We start from the raw sequence: 22,308 nt of genomic DNA, 5'->3' as shown, positions 1-22,308 counted from the left end.
TCCTTACACACTCATGGCCACATTCAGCTATAACTCTTTCCAAGTTTATTGATGGCACCACTGTTGAGGGTCAGATCTCAGCAATGATGAAACAGAGTACAGGAAGGAGATAGCTCAGTGGCATGGCATAAAGACAACAAGCTCTCTCTTAATGTCAGCAAAATGAAGGAGCTGGTCATTGACTTCAGGAAGCAGAGTGGAGGACATGCCCCTGTCTGTATCAATGGTGCTGAGGTGGAGCTAGTCGGAACTTCAAGTTCCTAGAGGTAAATATCACCAATGATCTGTCCTGGTACATCTACGTCGATGCTACAATCAAGAAAGTGCACCAACATCTCTACTTCCTCAGGAAGCTAAGGAAATTCAGCTCTTGCCAATTTTTATAGATGCACCATAGACAGTATCCTATCCAGATACATCACAGCTTCGTACGGCAACTGCTTTGCTCAAGACCGCAAGAAATTATTGAGATTTGTGAACACAGCCCAGACCATCATGCAAACCAGCCTTCCAACGACTGACTTTGTCTACACTTCCTGTTATCTCAGGAAAGCAATGAACATAATTAAAGACCCCTCCCACCCCAGTTATACTCTCTTCCACATTCTTCCATCAGGCAGAATATACAAAAGTTTGAAAACACATCCCAACAGATTCAAGAACAGCTTCTTCCCTGCTGCTATCAGACTTTTGAACAGACCTCTCATATATTAGAGTTGATCTTTCTTTGAACCTTCTCTTTAGCTATAACACTATATTCTGCCTTCTGATCTATTTTGCATGGTGGCTCAGTGGTTAGCACTGCTGCCTCACAGCGCCAGGGTCCCAGGTTTGATTCCAGCCTCAGGCAACTGTCTGTGTAGAGTTTGCACATTCTCCCTGTGTCTGCATGGGTTTCCTCCAGGTGCTCCGGTTTCCTCCCACAGTTCAAAGATGTGCTGGCCAGGTGAATTGGTCATGCTAAATTGCCCATAGTGTTATAGGTGCATTAGTCAGAGGGAAATGGGTCTGGGTGGGTTGCTCTTCGGAGGGTCGGTGTGGACTGGTTGGGCCAAAGGGCCTGTTTCCACACTGTAGGGGAATCTAATCTAATCTGCAGTCCTCTCTTTCTCCTTGTGATTGTACTGCACCATGGCAAGACTACAGCTGGAGTAACATGAGCAGTTTTGGTCTCCTCATCTAAGAAAGGATGCTCTGGCAATGGAGGGAGTGTACCGGAACATCCTGTCTTAGATGAGGAGGTTTACCAGACTGAATCCTGGGATGGCAGGAATGACAGTTGAAAAGAGATTGGGTCAGTAATGACTATATTCACTGGAGTATCAAACACTGTGGGGACATCACACAGTAACCTTTAAAATTCTCTCTTTTCTGTAATATCTCATCATTGTTTATGATATGACCCACAATGGTGATATCTTTGACAAACTTGTAAATTGAGGTTTGGGAAGCTGTTTTATAAAAATTACTATTAAAGTCATAGAGATCGAGTTTAACCACAAAGTCCAGGTTCTTCATATTTGGAGGTCAATCATTGTTACTGATTGCTATATTGACTGAATTCATAAAGGTCTGGAAAGCTAATTAATTTGCTAAAAGACAGATGTTCTTTTTCTTACTTAATGGAGTTGTGTAACTTCCAGGAAGAATGTTCCTGATGCCTGGGGAGTACAGACCTAAGGATCATGTTTCGGACTGAAATGAGGGAAGTTTCTTTACATAGAGAGTGTGAGTCTGTGGAATTCTGAGCCACAGAAAATGATTGAAACTAAAACATTAAATGTTTTCAAGAGTTAGATGCAGTTTTTAGGGCTAAAGGGATCTAAACCTATGGGGAGTAAGTGGGAATAGGAGACTGGGTTGGATGGAGAAAGTGAGGACTGCCGATGCTGGAGATCAGAGCTGAAAATGTGTTGCTGGAAAAGCGCAGCAGGTCAGACAGCATCCAAGGAGCAGGAGAATCGACGTTTCAGGCATGAGCCCTTCTTCAGGATGATCAACCATCACTACATTGAATGGTGCAGAATGTTCAAAGAGCCTAATAGCCTCCTCTTGCTTTCAATGTTTCGATGTTTTTAATTATGATTTTGAACCTTGAATTTAAATCCTTCCCTGATCTTCTCCAGCAAATCTCTCTGACACATTTACAACTCCAATATTCCCTCAGTAATGTACAGCAATCTCAGATATATTGAGCATACAGTTCCTAGCAAGTGAATTGAACCCACAATTTCCTGATTCTGAAGAGAGTATTAATTGACATTACTCACAACCCATTTCTTTTAAAGAGAGAAATTTTTCACCAATCTAGTCACTGACAGAGAATTGCAGAAATTTGTTCAGTGATCATATGTTACTATCCTCTTGTGGAATTTCAAGAGTCTTAATGATGAGTGGAGGAGAATAATTAACAATAACTTGCATTTATGTAGTTTTTATCATTTGGCAAAGTGTCACTAGGCACTCCAAAGCCATTCCTGATGAAGGGCTTATGCCCGAATTGTCTATTCTCCTGCTCCTCGGATGCTGCCTGACCTGCTGTGCTTTTCCAGCATCATACTCTTGACTCTGATCTCCAGCAACTGCAGTCCTCACTTTCTCCCACTCTAAACTCATTAACAGACAAAATTTGGGATGAGATCCAAAAAGGCATTATTTGGATAGGTGACCAAAGGCTTGGTCAAAGAATCATAGAATCATCTTCAAAAAAGAAACAGAGGTAATGAGTGGGAGAGTTTAGGGAGAGAATTTTAATACCAATGGCCTAAACAACTGAAGGCACAGGTACCACCAGAAGCAACGTAATTCAGAAAAGACCTGGGTTGTTGCTAGGTAGCTTGTGATGTTTGGATACACTTAATTTTATGCTGGCTGGATAGGACAGTAACGGAGTAGTCAAGTTTTGAGTTTGCAAGATATGAATGAGTGTTTCAGTGCCAGATGAACTGTGACTGGAGTGATGTTGTTACTCACACAGTCCCCGTTTCCCTGGTAATGTGCACTTTTATACAGATGTTATAGTCTGGAGCTGTGGAGAGCATTTGCACAGACTCTAACAGTCTTTCCATCAGATGGTAGACCAGGGATCCCTCCTGCTGTTACAGTGTGCCGTTGTTATCTGTTAGAAACATTTGCTGGTTGATGCTCCGCTGTTTTTTCTTGCCATATTATAAACACACCACCTTTGTCCAAGCCTCCGGGTAAGACTTGAACCCAGATGGGGAGTGATTTCCACCACACCGCAAGGGAAGCTGGGTGAAGACCAACATAATGGAAGTGGGATGGCTAATGTAAATGATGATAAATGTTGGCTGTGTTTGCTAACATCGACATGCGGACTATTCATCACTTTAAATCACACGTGCACAGGTTTTAGTGGACTGGTGCGGAGAAGAGATTGAATTGAATGATTTATTATCACTTGCATTTTACAGTAAAATACAGTGAAAAGCCACAATCCGGCACCATTTTGAGTAGTTTAAGAATGAAAAGACAAAGCAGAAAGAGTCTATCCTCGTTCCGCTGCCTCTGCCATGGGTCCTGAGCCCTGAGCCAGCTCAACAATGACATCTGTGCCACCACCCCTTCTCCACTGCCTCACTATCCCCTATGCTAGATCCATCAATGCAGGAATTGCCACTCTTTGGATGTCAGCTCTACGCCGCTGGGTCCACTTTGCTGGACCCTTCAAGTGATGCCGGATGCTGTGCTGAAACCACACTCATCCAGATACCAGGAGTTCTAAGCTCCAGTCCTGCCATAACGAAATATTCAGCCTGGAGCCCAGTTACAAGTGGAGTTCCGCAGGGATCAGTTCTGGGTCCTCTGCTGTTTGTAACTTTTATTAATGACTTGGAAGAGAGAGTCAAAAGGTGGGTCAGTAAACTTACAGACGATACGAAGATTGGTGGAGTTGTGGATAGTGAGGAGGGCTGTTGTCGGCTGCAAAGGGACTTAGATATGATGCAGAGCTGCGCTGAGGAGTGGCAGATGGAGTTCAACCCTGTCAAGTGTGAGATTGTCCATTTTGGAAGGACAAATAAGAATGCGGAATACAGGGTTAATGGTAGGGTTATTAGTAAGGTGGAGGAGCAGAGGGATCTTGGGGTCTATGTTCATAGATCTTTGAAAGTTGCCACTCAGGTGGATAGAGCTTGTAAGAAGGCCTATGGTGTATTAGCGTTCATTAGCAGAGGGATTGAATTCAAGAGTCGTGAGGTGATATTGCAGCTGTACAGGACCTTGGTTAGGCCACATTTGGAGTACTGTGTGCAGTTCTGGTCGCTTCACTTTAGGAAAGATGTGGAAGCTTTGGAGAGGGTGCAGAGAGATTTACCAGGATATTGCCTGGAATGGAGAATAGGTGGTACGAGGATAGGTTGAGAGTGCTAGGCCTTTTCTCATTGGAACGGCGAAGGATGAGGGGTGACTTGATAGAGGTTTATAAGATGATCAGAGGAATAGATAGAGTAGACAGTCAGAAACTTTTTCCCCTGGTACAACAGAGTGTTACAAGGTGAAGGGTGGAAAGTATAGGGGGGATGTCAGCGGTAGGTGATTTACCCAGAGAGTGGTGGGGGCATGGAATGCACTGCCTGTGTAAGTGGCAGAGTCAGAATCATTGGTGTCCTTTAAGCGGCAATTGGATAGGTACATGGATGGGTGCTTAAGCTAGGACAAATGTTCGGCACAACATTGTGGGCCGAAGGGCCTGTTCTGTGCTGTATTGTTCTATGTTCTATGTTCTAAGAGCTGCCACCACCGCTTTGCCAATAACAAGGAGCCCCTCCTCTGGGCCTACCACAACCAGGGATTTCTGGCTCCACATTCTCACCAATAACTGGGAGCCCCTGCTCTGGGCCTACCACAATCAGGAGTCTCTGGCTCCATAGTCTCACCAATAACTGGGAGCCCCTGCTCTGGGCCTACCACAACTAGGTGTCTCTGGCTCCATTGCCAGGCCAGGCCACCACCGCTATTCCCTCTCCGACTGCCCTCCTCTGTGACGTCATCTTGCCGGCATTGCCATCTTGAAATGCCCACTGCCTCCAATTACCGGAGGAGCTTTGCCGCTAATGCTGTTGATCCCTGAATGTCACTGCCACCGCCTCCAATCACTGGGAGGAACCACATCCACCACCATCTCTGTCCACCAGGAGGCTTCTAGTAATCTGCACACGATCAACTGTCACTGTCATGCTTATACTGCTAATTAACCCGACTGTAAAAAGCCCCAAGTAAAGAAAAATGAACAGAAAAAAAAACAACAAAAGGAAAAGAAAGAAAAAGAGAAGTAAAAAGAGAAAGGAAACAAACAAAGCTGATAGAAGCAGTTTAGTCCTGAGCTCCAGAGCTCATATGCAGCCTTAACACTCCGCTGCCAGCTTGAATAAAAGGTCAGCATGGGCATGGGTTGGAGGAGAGATAGGAAGACCCTGGAAGGGTAGGTGGTGGGTGGTGGACTGAGCATCTGAGACAGAACTGGAGGGGAAACGGGGAGACAGCCGGAAGGAGTGAGGAAGGGAGACAGAGGGGAGAGGGTTTCCTGGCTTCTGGACCCTTTTCTCTTCTCACTCTGAGGGTGCCCCCCCAATCCAGTTCACCCTCTCCCCATCACCAAATCCCAGTACAAAATGGCGTGCCCATCCCTGCATATGCATGTGTCTATGCATGACATTACAAATCCTTGGAACCATGCATTCCCAAATGTGTGCATGTGCAGATTGGCCCACAGTTGTCACTGTCTGCAAAACACTGCTGCAAAGGTAAGGGATCAGAAGCTCAGACTGGGTCAAATACAACAGGACATTTGCAAACGGTTCGGTTTAATCAAGGGCTTATCGCTCACAAATAAGGGACCATCCATTTAAAACAGATATGAGGAAACATTTTTTCTCCTCTCAGAGAATCATAGGATCCCCACAGTGTGGGAGCAGATCATTTGGCCAATTGAGTCCAGATGGGGTCTTTAACTTTCCTGATATTGATTGGGAAAGCTATAGCTCAAGTTTGTTAGATGGGTCAGTGTTTGTCCAATGTGTGCAGGAGGGTTTCCTGACACAATACGTAGATAGGTCAACAAGAGGTGAGGCCATACTGGATTTGGTTCTGGGTAATGAACCAGGCCAGGTGTTAGAATTAGAGGTTGGTGAGCACTTTGGGGACAGTGACCACAATTTGGTGACTTTTACTCTAGTGATGGAGAGGGATAAGTGTGCACTACAGGGCAAGAGTTATAGCTGGGGGCAGGGAAATTATGATGCGGTGAGGCATGACTTAGGATGTGTGGCTTGGAAAAGTAAGCTTCAAGGCAAGGGCGTAATTGATATGTGGAGCTTGTACAAGGAGCAACTATTGAGTGTCCTTGATAAGTATGTACCCGTCAGGCAGGGAGGAAAGGGTCGTGTGAGGGAGCCGTGGTTTAATAAGGAATTGGAATCTCTTGTTAAATGGAAGAGGGCGGCCTATGTAAAGATGAGGCGTGAAGGTTCAATTGGGGCGATTGAGAGTTATAAGGTAGCCAGGAAGGACCTGAAGAAAGAGCTAAGAGCAGCAAGGAGGGGACATGAAAGGTCCTTAGTTGGTAGGATTAGGGAAAACCCTAAGGCTTTCTATAGGTATGTCAGGAATAAAAGAATGACTAGGGTAGGAATAGGTCCAGTCAAGGATAGTAGTGGGAAGTTGCGTGTGGAGGCTGAAGAGATTGGGGAGACACTGAATGAATACTTTTCGTCAGTATTCAATCAGGAACAGGACATTGTTGTCAATGTGAGTACTGAGTCACAATTAAGTAGAATGGATGGCTTTGAGGTATGTAGAAAAGAGGTGTTGGAAATTCTGGAAAGGGTGAAAATAGATAAGTCCCCTGGGCCTGATGGCATTTATCCTAGGATTCTCTGGGAAGCAAGGAAGGAGATTGCAGAGCCATTGGCCTTGATTTCTATGTGCTCGTTGTCTACAGGAGTAGTGCCAGAAGATTGGAGGCTAGCAAATGTGGTTCCCTTGTTCAAGAAGGGGAGTAGGGATAACCCTAGTAACTATCGGCCGGTGAGTCTCACTTCTGTTGTGGGCAAAGTCTTAGAGAGAATTGTAAGGGATAGGATTTATGAACATCTGGATAGGAATAATGTGATCAAGGATAGTCAGCATGGTTTTGTGAAGGGCAGGTCGTGCCTCACAAACCTTATTGAATTCTTTGAGAAGGTGACTAAGGAGGTGGACGAGGGGAAAGCGGTAGATGTGGTGTATATGGATTTTAGTAAGGCGTTTGATAAGGTTCCCCATGGTAGACTACTGCAAAAAATACGGAGGTATGGCATTGAGGGTGAGTTGGAGGTTTGGATTAGGAATTGGCTGGCTGGAAGAAGACAGAGGGTAGTAGTTGATGGCAAAGGTTCATCTTGGAGTGCCGTTACTAGCGGTGTTCCGCAAGGATCTGTTTTGGGACCATTGCTGTTTGTCATTTTTATAAATGACCTGGAGGAGGGGTTAGAAGGTTGGGTGAGCAAGTTTGCGGATGATACGAAAGTCGGAGGAGTTGTAGACAGTGAGGAAGGATATGGCAGGTTACAGCGGGATATAGATAAGCTGCAGAGCTGGGCAGAAAGGTGGCAAATGGAGTTCAATGTAGCCAAGTGTGAGGTGATTCACTTTGGTAAGACTAATAAAAAGATGGGGTACTGGGCTTATGGTTGGATACTTGATAGTGTGGATGAGCAGAGGGATCTTGGTGTCCATGTACACAGAAATTTGAAAGTTGCCAGCCAGGTAAATAGTGCGGTGAAGAAGGCATATGGCGTACTGGCTTATATTGGTAGAGGAATTGAGTTCCGGAGTACTGAGGTCATGTTGCAGTTGTATAAGACTCTGGTGCGGCCGCATCTGGAGTATTGTGTGCAGTTTTGGTCGCCATATTATAGGAAGGATGTGGAGGCACTGGAACGGGTGCAGAGGAGGTTTACCAGGATGTTGCCTGGTATGGTAGAAAGATCGTATGAGGAAAGGCTGAGGCACTTGGGGTTGTTTTCATTGGAGAAAAGAAGGTTTAGGGGTGACTTGATAGAGGTGTACAAGATGATTAGGGGCTTAGATAGGGTCGACAGTGAGAATCTTTTTCCACGTATGGAGTCAGCTATTACAAGGGGGCATAGCTTTAAATTAAGGGGGGGGTAGGTATAGGACAGATGTTAGGGGTAGGTTCTTTACTCAGCGAGTCGTGAGTTCATGGAATGCCCTACCAGTAGCAGTGATGGACTCTCCCTCATTATGGGTATTTAAGCGGGCATTGGATAGGCATATGGAGGATAGTGGGCTAGTGTAGGTTAGGTGGGCTTGGATCGGCGCAACATCGAGGGCCGAAGGGCCTGTACTGCGCTGTATTCTTCTATGTTCTATGTTCTATGTTCTATGACCCTCTGAAAAGCATCCCACCAGACCCCTTCATTTCCCACAGCTCACCCACCTAGCCTAAACATCCCTGGACACTCTGGGCAATTATGGTCAATCCACCCAACCTGCACATTGTTTGGACTATGGGAGCACCCAGAGGAAACCCATGCGGACAATGTGCAAACTCCACGTGGACAGTTGCCCGAGGGTGGAATTGAACCCAGGTCCCTGATGCTGTGCTAACCACTAGTTAATGTGCTGCCTCAGAGTGATGTCAGTCTTTGGAATCGCCTTCCTTAAATGACATTGGATGCAGACTCTATCAATATTTTTAAGGTGGAGGTCGATAGATTTTTGATTAACAATGGGGTGGAAGATTAAAGGTGAAGTTGAAGTTAAAATCAGAGCAGCCATGATCTTATTGAATGGTACAACAGGCTTGAAGGGCCGAGTGGTCTCCCCATTGTTTGTATGAAATGGTTGGGTGCCTTAATAATGATGAGTTTGTGGTGGGGGCAAAGACGATGGGATTTAACCTTGACAAAATTTTAAAAGGATTGAAAAGCAACTTGGCCAAGTCTTGTTGTTGAAGAAAGAGAAGCTGCTGTGACCAGACACAGTGAGATAGGTTCAATGTTTGTGGAAGACACCTGTTATAGACCAGGCCAGGACCACTCCCCACCTCCCCAAACACCCCCCCCCCTCCCCGCCCCACAAAACATTTTGCGAAAGTAGCGCGGACCTTAACTTTGCTGATTATTTTATCCCAGGAGTGATGCAGCTGGCCCAACCACTTAGTTTTAAACAAAACAGAATTTATTTGCAAGATTACCGAATGAAACACAGAGAACAGAATACAGAATAACTTAACCAAGCATTAACTTAACCTATCTGCACAGATTATTCCAACTTAATGATGCCATTCCAAATTCTTGCAACAATCCCCATAAAAAAAAACAAAAAAATCCAACACAGGTTCTTACAGGAGAAATGTCAGAGAGACAGCAGAGAGATGGCAGAGAGATGCAACATGAAACACCCCTTCTTTATAATTGCTTCTTTGACCAACAGCCTCAAAATTGAGCTGGAAGAACTGGCCACTCCCCTTTCATTGTACAAGTGATTTCTTTTTTTAAAAGCTTGAAAGCCTAGTGCCTGAGGCTGTATCTGTTAGCTATAATCAAATTGGTCCTAAAGCCCTTCAAATCTTATCACCCTGGAAACTGTGCCTTTACGACTGTTCTGAAAAAAAACAAGGACAACACGACCTTATTCAAGGAGCAGCATCATTACACATTGCCAAAGGACAGCAAGTACGTAAGGAAGGGGAAGGAGCTCCAGTGCTAGAGTATTACTGAGGAAAGCCAAACTGATGGTGCCCATAAATAAAAGCACTACAGAAATAACAGAGAGTGACAGCAGAATCTCTGTAAATGTACCTGAGCAGTCAGAAGAGGATCCTGATTTATGAACTAATGAATCAATTTACTGCTTGCTATTTTACAAGCTATGTTTCGCACAATACCTCTGGTACAATCCTCTTATTTATACATTAAGTCAGTATAAATCAGTAATTGTAATCAGACACTAAACATTGTGATAGATAAGGTCAGGCGGCTGAAAATAACAATTAAATGCGACCTTGAACAGATTATTGTAATGTCAACCAACACCAGCTCATAAAATGGCAGTCATCAAGGGATTAGGATACATTGGTAATGCAATGTTTCTAAGGCAACAGATGAAGCACAGTTTGCAGTGCTCAAAGTCTTCTGCTGAATAGAACACAGCCTCCACTTTAAACAATTGGACAGAAATTAATTATATTTGTTTATGAATTAGCGATAAATCTGGATCTCATTTTTTTGCCAAATGACAGTTAACCTCAGTTAAAACATGTTAACTTGTTTTTGCAAAAGATGAATAGGCATTGAATTAAATAAGTAACAACAGCCTTCGTTTGTGCTCATTGTATTAACATTTTGTTTTATCCTAAAATGTTTTTAATTTAAAATTACAGGAGCAAATTGCTCTCACTGGGGCGACAGACCTTATCGTTGTGCTCCAGCTCTCAGCCCAGAATTGGGTACAGTACATGGCACCATGACCTCCATTAAGAGTAGGGCAAGGAGACAGTCTTTTATTTCAAAAATATACATTATGCATTAAAAACTCTCTCTCTCTCTCTCTATAGCAACATTGTAGTTTGATTGTAATCAACAAACAAACCAACAGCATCTCTTACTTGCACAAGACTATATTTATATGGATTTGAGGCATAGGGAGAGTCCAATAATTGAACTGAGCCCATTTACCTTCAGCAGGAAGACCTTAGACTTTGGTCTTTCCCCACTGTGCCTTGGCGGCAGCTTCCCCAAGCATTATTGTGTCCATCAGCACGTAGTCCTGGACCTTGGAATGTGCCAGCCTGCAACACTCAGTTGAGGTCAACTTCTTATCCTGGAAGGTCAACAAGGTTCGGGCAGACCAACGATAGTCTTTCACTGAGTAGGTGGTCCTTCAGGCGCTGTTGATGTTTGTCTCAATGTGTGTCCTGGGGAACAGACCATAGAGCATAGAGTCCTGCATCATGGAGGCAGATATTCAATATACACCAGACAGAACGTGGACTGAACCTGACACTGACCTGATCTGAAACAGCTATCCAGCCAACCAGCCCTCAAAAAGTTCAAGCTACTGTAGCAATATACAATAGGTACTGAAAGTGGAGACTCCAATTACCTGTCATCATATGACCAGGAAACTTTCTCGCTCTTCCTGCCTGCAGTGTTGTAAGGATTTATCTGGAAGGCTTCTTTTGGAAGAACATTTGCTGTATAATGAAAGCACCTTCCTTGACCATCAAGTCCTAGAGTTGGAATCAAACTCTGGCTCAGAGGTGATAGGGTTAACATGACCTCCTGCAGTAAACTGAGTAAGCTGATTCGAAGCAATGAGAGGCGATAGGGGGAGGGGAATAATAAAACTGTGGATGCTCAAAATCTAAAACGGAATCAGAAACTCCCTCCTTGCCCTACACTAGCGCTATGTACTGGACCCACTTTTGGGTAGAGAACTGAAGTAGACAGTAAAGTCTTGCTACCCCAGTGAGGACAAGGTTTTACTGCAATATTTTTTAAAAACACTTTCCTGGAGAAATTCAGTAGGTCCAGCATCATCTGTGGAGAGAAAGCAGAGCAAATGGTGGGTCACTGGACTCTAGACATTGGGTCTATTTTCACTCCATAGGAAAAAACAAGCACTCTATTCTTGCATAGATTCCAGGCCAGATAGGCAATTGACAGTTCCGAGGAAGGGTCATTCGACCCGAAACATTAACCCTAATTTCTCTCCACAGATGCTGCCAGACCTGCTGAGCTTTTCCAGCAATAGAACATACAACATAGAGCGTTACAGCGCAGTACAGGCCCTCGATGTTAGGCCGACCTGTGAAATTAATCTGATGCCCATCTAACCTCAATAAATCATTTTATTATTATCCATATGTATGCCCAATTTAAATGTCCTTCACATTAGTGAGTCTACTACTGTTGCAGGCAGGCCGTTCCACACCCCTACTACTCTCTGAGTAAAGAAACTACATATTATATCAGCCCTAAATCTATCACACTCAATTTAAAGCTATGTCCCCTCGTGTTAACCTTCAGCATCCGTGAAAAAGGCTCTAACTGTCCACTCCACCTAACCCTCTGACTATCTTATATGTCTCGATTAAGTCACCTCTCAACCCTCTTCTCTCCAATGAAAACAGCCTCAGTTCCCTCAGCCTTTCCTCGTAAGACCTCCCTTCCATACCAGGCAATATCCGTGCAAATCTCCTCTAAACCCTTTCCAACGCTTCCACATTCTTCCTGTAATGCTGTGACCAGAACTGTACGCAATACTCCAGATGCGACTGCACCAGTGTCTTATACAGCTGAAGCATGACCTCGTGGCTCCAAAACTCAATCCCCTTACCAACAAACGCCAACACACCATATGCCTTCTGAACAACCCTATCAACCTGGGTGGCAACTTTCAGGGATTTATGCACCTGGATACCGAGATCTCTCTGTTCAGCTACACTTTCAGAATTTTACTATTAGCACAGTACTCTGCATTCCTGTTACTTCTTCCGAAGTGAACTACCTCACACTTCCGCATTAAACTCCATTTGCCACTTTTCAGCCCAGCTCTGCAGATTATCTGTGTCCCTTTGTAATCCACAACATCCTTCAGCACTATCCACAACTCTGATTACCTTAGTGTCATAATGTTGGTTTTTGTTCCAGATCAACAATTACCTTTCAGACAATTGCATGACATTTCAAAATATGACATCTGTGTATTAAAATACATTCCTCATTTATTAGTCTCTCTCTCTCTCTCTTTGACTGCCTGTCTCTCTCTCTCTTTCAATACAACAGAATCAGTGCAATGTGTTCAGTTAGTCAGCCATATGCATGTAAGGTACATTAAAATCAGTAAACACAGACACAGGGAAATTCTGTGATAAAACAACAATGTTAGTGTTAATAAACTTCAAGATATTGGTCTCAATAAGTAGTAAAGCGAACTTTGAAGCAATGCCTTATGGACTGGTACTCTTAATAAATCGGAAAACATTATGTACCTCAAACACTGCAAGGTTTACTGTATAATTCTGTCAGATTATAACAGTTATGAATTTATTTACCCGAATGTAAATATACTTGTTGTTCAATTGAATGGCCACATTAAAAATCATCAGTTGATTCAATTTCTCCTTAAATACCTCAAAGTTTGAATAGTGAGTTGAGGGTGCAGGTGAAAAGACTCTCTGCTGGTAAGATTTATTTAAGGCAAAGTTACATTATTATTATTTAAATGACTTATGCTGTAAATAAAGTATAATGTGATGTGTATGCCCCCTGCATTACATTTCACTTATGTAGAGTGTGTTTTTACATTATTTATGGGGACATCTTGATTGTCTGGAATATTTGATCAACTAGCACATTCCTGGTGCCGAATAATAAAAAATGTGCTTGTATATTTTACATGAGCTAACATAAGGGACATCACTCAGGCATTATCTTACTGGCAGTGTTGTTTGAATCTACGACAAGGAAGTTGGCTGAAGGCATGTAGGAGTGTGAACAAAAGAAAGAACTTTCTTCCTGCACTAGTGGGAGGGACAGAGAGCAAAGAAACACACAAGGTTGAAAGACCGCCACCAATTGAAGGAATTGTGTGGATCCTGAGCAGCAGGCAATATCAGTGTGTAACCCACAGGTAACAGCATGCATTTGAAAAAAAAAACTCCAAATGAACAATACATTTGAAAGGAAAGCCTTCATGTAGAGGTAATTTAAAAAAAAATCATTCAGAATCACCAGCACGCCCAGCATTTATTGCCCATCCCTAATTGACTCTTAAGCAACACTTAAGAGTTGCTTTGGGTCACATGTCAGCCAGACAAGGTAAGGATTTTTTTTCTAATGATCAATACTGGTTCAATGGCCATCATGAGATTCTTAATTCCAGATTTTATTGAATTCAAATTCTACTGTCTGCCATGATGGAATTCGAACCTCGGTCCCTAGGTCATTACCTGGGTGTCTGGATTAAGAATTATGCAGTACATTATGGTATTTTCTACTTGCATTAGTCTGTGATATAGGTTAGGGTTACTTGATGTATTTCACACTGTGACGAGTCCTCCTTTACCTTTGCTTTGTCTTCCTATCAGCAGTTAGTGGTAGATGATACACCACAGAGGAGAGGCTGAAAGGGGATTTGATAGAGATTTACAAAGTCATGAGTAACTTGGATAGAATAGATAGGGAGAATTTGTTTATGCGTGTAAGAGAAATAGGAATAGGAGGGTATAGATACAAAATGATGTACTAAAGAAGCAAGCGTGGTGTGAGAAAATACTTTTTCACTTAGTGGCTTTGTGTTTGAGAAATTGTGTCACACTAACTGAACTAAATTTTTTGAAGAAGCAACAAAGAGGATTAATGAGGGCAGATCGGTGGACTTGGTCTTCCTGGTGAAGGGCTTATGCCCGTAACATTGATTCTCCTGCTCCACAGATGCTGCCTGACCTGCTGTGCTTTTCCAGCACCACACTCTTGACAGTGGACATAATCTGTATGGACTTCAGTGAGGTGTTTGACAAGGTTCCACAGGGTGGACTGGTTAACAAGGTTAAAATGGCAGAACTAGCTATTTGGATACAAAATTGATTCAAAGATAGAAGACAGGGGGTGGTGGTGGAGGGTTGTTTTTCAGACTGGAGGCCTGTGACCAGTGATGTGCCACAAGGATTAGTGCTGGGTCCACTGCTTTTTGTCAATTATATAAATGATTTGAATGTGAACATAGGAGATATGGTTAATAACTTTTCAGATGACATCAAAATTGATGGTTTAATGGACAGTGAGGAAGGTTACCTCAGAATACAACAGGACCTTGATCAGGTGACCAATGGACCGAGGTGTGGCAGTTTAATTTAGGTAAATGTGAGGTGCTGCATTTGGAAAGGCAAATCAGGGCAGGATTTATACACTTAATGGTTAGGTGCTGGGGACTGTTGCTGAACAAAGAGAGTGCAGGTTCATAATTCCTTGAAAGTGGAGTTGCAGGTTGATAGGATAGTGAAGAAGGCGTTTGGTATGCTTTCCTTTATTGGTCAGAGTATTGAGTACAGAAGTTGGGAGGTCACGTTGCAGCTGTACATGACAATGGTTAGGCCATTTTTGGAATATTGTGTGTAGTTCTGGTCTCCTTCCTATCGAAAGGATGTTGTGAAACTTGAACGAGTTCAGAAAAGATTTACAAGGATGTTACCAGAGTTGGAGGGTTTGAACTACAGGGAGAGGCTAAATAAACTGGGGCTATTTTCCCTAGAGTGTCGGAGACTAAAGGGTGATGATATAGAAGTTTATAAAATCATGAGGTGCATGGATACGGTTAATGGACAAAATGTTTTTCCTTGGGGTGGGGGAATCCAGAACTAGAGGGTATAGGTCTAAGATGAGAGGGGAAAAGTTTAAAAGGGACCTAAGGGGCAACATTTTCATGCAGAGGGTGGTAAGTGAAAGGAATAAGCTGCCAGAGAAAGTGGTGGAGGCTGGTACAATTACAACATTTAAAAGGCATCTGGTTGGGTATATGAACAGGAAGGGTTCAGAGGGATATGGGCGAAGTGCTGGCAAATGGAACTACATTAATTATAATATCTGATCAGCATTTCCATGTTGTACAGCTCTATAACACTATGACTGCATGAGTAGTTAGTGTCTGGAATACACTCGCTGGAAGTGTGGTCAAGGCAGGTTCTATTTAGATATTGAAGAGCTTTGGATAATTATCCAGATAGTAATCATGTGTAGATTAGCACAAGGAAATGATGCTTGTTTGAAAAGCTGGTGCACGTATGATGGGTCAGACAACCTCCTTCTGCGCTGTAACAATTTTGAATTCTGTCATTCTGAGTACTGTTGGGGTTGCACTCATTCAGGTTAGTTTGGAACATTCAAAAACATTCCTGACCTGCTCCTGGAGATGGACAAACCTTTGGGAATTAGAAGAGTTATTCATCACAGATTTCTCCATAGCTACAGTGTTTATAAGGCTAGTGTAATTCAGCTACTGGTCAATGATAATTCTGAAGATGTTGGTAATGGGGATTCAGCAAAGCTTAATTTATTGAATGTCAAAACAGAAATGACTAGTTTCTCTCTTGTTTAAAATGGTCATTGTCTGGCAATTGTGTGGTGCAAGTATTACTTGCTGCTTACCAACGCAAACTCCAGAATGTCACCCAAGTCTTGCTCCATATGTTTATGGGCTACTTTTGTATCTGGGAATTCATGAATGATGCAGAACATTGCTGACTTATTGATGAACAACACCATTTCTGACCTACTGATGGAGAGAGGGAAGATTATTAATGAAGCAGCAGAAAATGGTTGGGCAGAGGACACTACTGTAAGGAACTCCTGCAGAGATGTCCTGGAGCTGAGATGACTGATCTCCAGCAACCACAACCATCTTCTGATGTGCTTGATATGACTGAAGCTGGTAGAGGATTTTCTCTCTGATTTTCATTGACCTCAAATTTGCTACGATATCATAATCATGATCTTCATGTCTTGAGAAAGTCAATCCCACCTCACTTCTATTCTGTAGCCTAGAAGTTTAACCACAACATGTTTACAATGAGATCCTGGATCAAATTCAGTGGAATTACTTCTGCATTACTTTGTTTTCACAATCACCATGTTCCTAATTACAAATGTGGCAGGACCAACATTATAATCACTATCCAAATTCATGTTCTAGAAGGGCAAGGGCAGCAGACACATGGGAACACCAACAGCTACATATCACCCGCCCTCACCATCCTAATGTAGAACTACATCCTTCATTGTCACTGAGTTAAAAGCCTGAAACTTACTTCCAGTGTGTATTGTGGTATGCCAAAACCAGATGTATTCAAAGATTTTAGAAAATAGTTCACCAAACCTGAGTTTGTGGTCGGCATGGTGGCTCAGTGGTTAGCACTGCTGCCTCACAGCGCCAAGGACCCGGGTTTGATTTCTCTCTTGAGCAACTGTCTGTGTAGAGTTTGCGCATTCTCCCTGTTTCTGCATTTCCTCTTGGTATTCCTGTTTCCTCCCACAATCCATAGATGTACAGGTTAGGTGGAGTGGCCACGCAAAATTGCCCACAATGTTCAGGGATGTACAGGTTAAGTGGATTAGCCATGGGATAGGCAGAGTTACAGGGACAGGGTAGGATGGCGGTTCTGGTTGGGATGCTCTTTCGAGGGTAGGTGTAGACTTGATGGGCTGAATGACATGCTGGAGGGATACTATGATGACCTTCTTAAAAGTGATTAATGGCTCAGATATATCATAAAAGAAAACTGCCATTACATTGTGTTGGCTTTAGAGGCTCCAATAATTTAATAAAGAGAGATAAAAACAATTTAATAGACCTCTTACATTTGAAAATGTCATAATATTCAGTAATCCAGCTTCAGAGTGAAAACTCTGCCTTGCAAGTGGACTCCCCTTTTAGTCTGGGTCTAACCAACTGCTCAATTACAATACTGATCTTGAACCTGCTGCCATTTAGGGAACATCTCTATCATCACACCACCACTAAACTAAAAGGGGAAAATAATTCTCAATGAGTAATATCAGCTTTCGCCTGACGTCATCATAGTTTATGACATTAAATCAGAGGATTGATAACCCTTGAGTTCTTCAAGCTGGGTTACCCTAAACGTTAAACAACATCTCAGTGATGAATTGTGTGGGACAAAACTTAGATAAAGGAATAACTCTTTCATAATTGCACTGGCTCATTTATTCATAACCAAAAGGATTAAAATGAATTCTTTATTCTTGTAACAAATATGTCTGAAAAAGAAATGCAATATCAGCTTTTTTTTTTGGCCATGTTGGAAATGTAACAGTTGACAAATTTTCAGAGGTGCATGCTTTACTGAAGAGCATTAATATATTTAGATGACAACTGCTGAATTATGGAGAATTTACCCTGGTACCTAATTCATCGGATGTACTTTATTCAGTGGTGCAGCTCAGTCTCTGAATTGTGAAATTTAATTTTAAAAGTCTTGTTTTTAAAGGTTTATGCCATTTTTCATTTCATCTTCATGCATTATTTAGCAGAGGCTACCTTCTGATGGTAAAAACTGGTCTCGACTCTCCACGATAAATGAATATATTTGGCTTGCTTTTAGTTTTGTAACACAAGAGGTGGTTCCAAATGATGTGAGAGCAGACTGAGACCAGTTACAGAAAACCAATACCAGCATGCAGTGTAAGAAAAGGACGCCATTCACCCTTTGAGCTTGTTCCCACATTCAATTATTTCATAAGTAATCTGTATCTTAATTCCACATTTCCCAAATTTGGCTTCATCGCCCTTATTAGTTGAGCCAAATTAATAGCCTATTAATTTCAGCTTTAAACCTTCAATTGACTAATTTTGGAGGATCAGTGTTTCAGATTTCCATTAACTTTCACACGCAGAAATATTTTCTCTCAACCCTGAACAGCCCAGTCCTAAATTTAAAAATGTTTTCCCTTATTCTTGATTCTTTTCACCAGAGGAAATGATTTTCTCTACCATCCTTATCAAATCTGTCAATCACCCTGAGCACCTTAATTTCATCATCCTTTAATCTTTAAAGAAATGAAACCCAGTCCATTCAATGGGTCTCCATTACTTTTGTGTGTCACAATACTATTGATGCAGCAGACTAAAGAACCAAAGAGACAAGGAGGATATTTTTAAGAGAAAGACAGAAACACTTATATTACATGTTTCATCGCTACTAGCAACCGCAAATCCCTTTAGAGCCAATAAAGTATTTTTGAAGTGTAGTCAATGTTACAATGTAGCATACATAACAGTTATTTTACCCAAAGCAAATACTCATAAACAGCAATTTGATTATGGCCAGATAACATTTGCTTGTGAATGATGTATTATATGAAGTGATGGTGCTGAATGGGTTAATGCCCAAATTATGTTGGCTCCAGAATTCCATCAAATTTTCTTCCCAGCTGTGTGGGATTTCTGGATCTGAAAGTCAATGTCACGATTGGTGGGCTGATACCTATCGCCATGTGTGAAAGCTTAGAACAACTGCAACTGTGCAACTGAGAGGGAACATTGATTGGCTCCATCCTTTCTACTGATGTTGCACATAATATTTTGGATGGAGTTTGGAAGTTTAATTCTCATTCCTACAGAGAGTAGTTGTACCCGCTATCTAAGGTCCTAATCATTATGCCTGAGCAAATCTACTTGTATTTATTGTATGCAGAACATAGAAGTTATAACAGCGTTTATTGCTATTGTGAAATAAACCTTCTTGTTATCTCATACCAAACAATATCCTCTTGCATCTGAGACAATGTAGTATCATCTTGCATTATTCACTCGGTAAGACTAAGACGAAACAAAGGATGATTGATGGCAGTGAACTATATCAAACAACCCTTAGCCAGTACTGGGTAGAGTTACCAAACACCACAGGTGCTAGGAGTGGTTATCAGGGAAAATACCACATGATATTTATCAAGGATTACACATAGGCCAGGGCACCAGGGTTAATGCATGTCCTTGAACTGTTATAGGTAAATCTTTCACACATCCATGAATCTGAAGTTAGGGCTTTGCACTTAGTATTGCACTTAAGTATCAACCTTACATACTTGTTCGAACCCTGCAGGGTTTCAGAGACAAGAGTGCTACTGACTGAGCTGTGATTGATTGACACCAACACAGCAACTCATTTGAATTTGGAATACACTTCCTGGGTTGGTGAAAACAGATTTGATTGTCACTTTCAAAAGGAAATTGGAAGTATCCTTCAGAAAAGAAAGCTTTCGGGGTTATGAGATAAAAGCCAAGGTTTGAGGGGAAGGAGATATTTGTTGTAGAATTCCCATACAGAACTGATACAGATATACTGGGTCAAATAGACTCCTTGCATACTTTCCATCTTGCTACAGTTAATGGCCTGAATGCTACATTCAGTGAATATTGTCTAAAGAGGATCAAAATTGTGAGTTCTTGAAAAGGTACTTATCTATCAGTAATTTTAATGGCAATGCTCACATGGTGAAGAATACATTCTCTTCATCCAATTGTTCCTATTAAGCAAATACCATTAGAAGCACAGTGTGAACTAATCCCACTTGGCAGTCATATGTCCTCTGAATGCACAAGGTCTAAAATCATTAACCCATCTCTAACAGCAGGTTTTCATTAGACACTAAGTGGTTATAAAATTGGGAGCAATGCATTTCTTTAGGACTGAATCAATTGTACAGTAACAGCAGGGGTTTATGGAAAGATTTACTCAATTATGAGTGTTACCTCATCTGGTTATGAAACGTGGAGCCAGCACTTCTTATTAATGTCGTAGCACTGGAATGAAACACTGATTGTCACACTACTTTCAAATCTTTCATTTAATTGCTCATCTAATTGTATGCCCCAAGTACTTCCACACTGATTAATTGATTACAGTCGTTTGCATCATTATTGCTTCGACTCTCAATTCCCACCTGCTTATTGAGAAGAAAGTGAAAGTTGTCTGTACTTTTGACTTCCGCCAATCACTCTTCACCACATTGTCCCCTCTGGTGTTATACTTTGTAAGCTTTGATCACTTGATTCTTTGTTGTAGAACTGTGAATGTTGCCACATCAGCTAGGGTGGCACAGTGGCTCAGTAGTTAGCACTCACAGTGCCAGGGACCCGGGTTTGATTCCTGCCTCAGGTGACTGCCTATGTGGAGTTGGCACATTCTCCCCAGATCGGCGTAGGTTTCCTCTGGAGCACCCGGAGAACATTCAGAAATGTGCAGATTAAGTAGATTGGCCATGCTAAATTGTCCATAGTGTTCAGGGACGAGTAGGTCAGGTGCATTGATGAAGAGCTCATGCTCGAAACATCAATTCTCCTGCTTCTCAGATGCTGCCTGACCGACTGTGCTTTTCCAGCACCACATTCTCAGCAGTAATCAGGGGTACATGAAGGGGAATGGGCCCTGGGTGGGTTACAGTTCAGAGGGTCGGTGTGGAATTGCTGGGCCAAATGGCTTGTTTCCACATGGTAGGGATTCTGTTCTAAGGCTGCCCAATTAAATTGAAATCACCTCCACCAATTGATCTGATTTGATTTATTATTGTCACATGTACTGAGATACAGTGAAAAGTATTGTTTTGTGTGCTAACCAGACAAATCATACTTACATAAGTATATCTGGGTAATAAGGGAGTGCAGCGTAGGTTCACGAGGTCAATTCCTAGAATGGCGGGACTACCTTACGCTGAAAGACTGTAGAGACTAGGCTTGTATACCCTTGAGTTTAGAAGACTGAGAGGGGATCTGATTGAGACATATAAGGTTATTAAAGGATTGGACATTCTGGAGGCAGGAAACATGGTTCCGCTGATGGGTGAGTGCCGAATCAGAGGACACAGCTTAAAAATACGGGGTAGACCGTTTAGGACAGAGATGAGGAGAAACTTCTTCACCCAGAGAGTGGTGGCTGTGTGGAATGCTCTGCCCCAGAGGGCAGTGGAGGCCCAGTCTCTGGATTCATTTAAGAAAGAGTTGGATAGAGCTCTCAAGGATAGTGGAAACAAGGGTTATGGAGATAAGGCAGGAACAGGATACTGATTAAGGATGATCAGCCATGATCATATTGAATGGCATACTCCTGCACCTATTGTCTATTGTCTAATAGAATAGAATGCAGAATATAGTGCAGAGAAGGTGCAGAGAAAGATAAAAATATATGAGAGCTCCGTGGGTGGCACAGTGGCACAGTGGTTAGCACTGCTGCCTCACAGCGCCAGAGACCTGGGTTCAATTCCTGCCTTTCCTTGCACATTCTCCCCATGTCTGCGTGGGTTTCCTCCGGGTGCTCTGGTTTCCTCCCACAGTTCAAAGATGTGCAGTTTGGTGAATTGGCCATGGGAAATTGCCCATAGTGTTAGGTGTAGGGGAATGGGTCTGGGTGGGTGGCTCGTCAGAGAGTCGGTGTGGACTTGTTGGGATGAAGGGCTTGTTTCCACACTGTAAGTAATCTAATCTAATAAGACTGATAACAGCAGGGAAGAAGCTGTTCTTGAATCTATTGGTAAGTGTTTTCAAACTTTTGCATCTTCTGTCTGAAGGAAGAGGGTGGAAGAGAGTATAACTGGGGTGTGAGGGGGTCTTTGATTGTGTTGGTTGCTTTCCCGAGGCAGCAGGAAGTGTAGACGGAGTCAATGGATAGATGGAAGGCTGGGTTTCCTAATGGACTGGTCTGCGTTCACAATTCTCTGTCATTTCTTGCTGTTTTGGGCAGAGCAGTTGCTGTATCAAGCTGTGATG

Source organism: Chiloscyllium plagiosum, unplaced genomic scaffold (genome assembly GCF_037043375.1).
Source record: "Chiloscyllium plagiosum isolate Xiang-an unplaced genomic scaffold, Cpla_swu_hap1 HiC_scaffold_11, whole genome shotgun sequence".
In the NCBI taxonomy this organism is placed as follows: domain Eukaryota; kingdom Metazoa; phylum Chordata; class Chondrichthyes; order Orectolobiformes; family Hemiscylliidae; genus Chiloscyllium; species Chiloscyllium plagiosum.
This window is presented reverse-complemented; position numbering follows the sequence as displayed.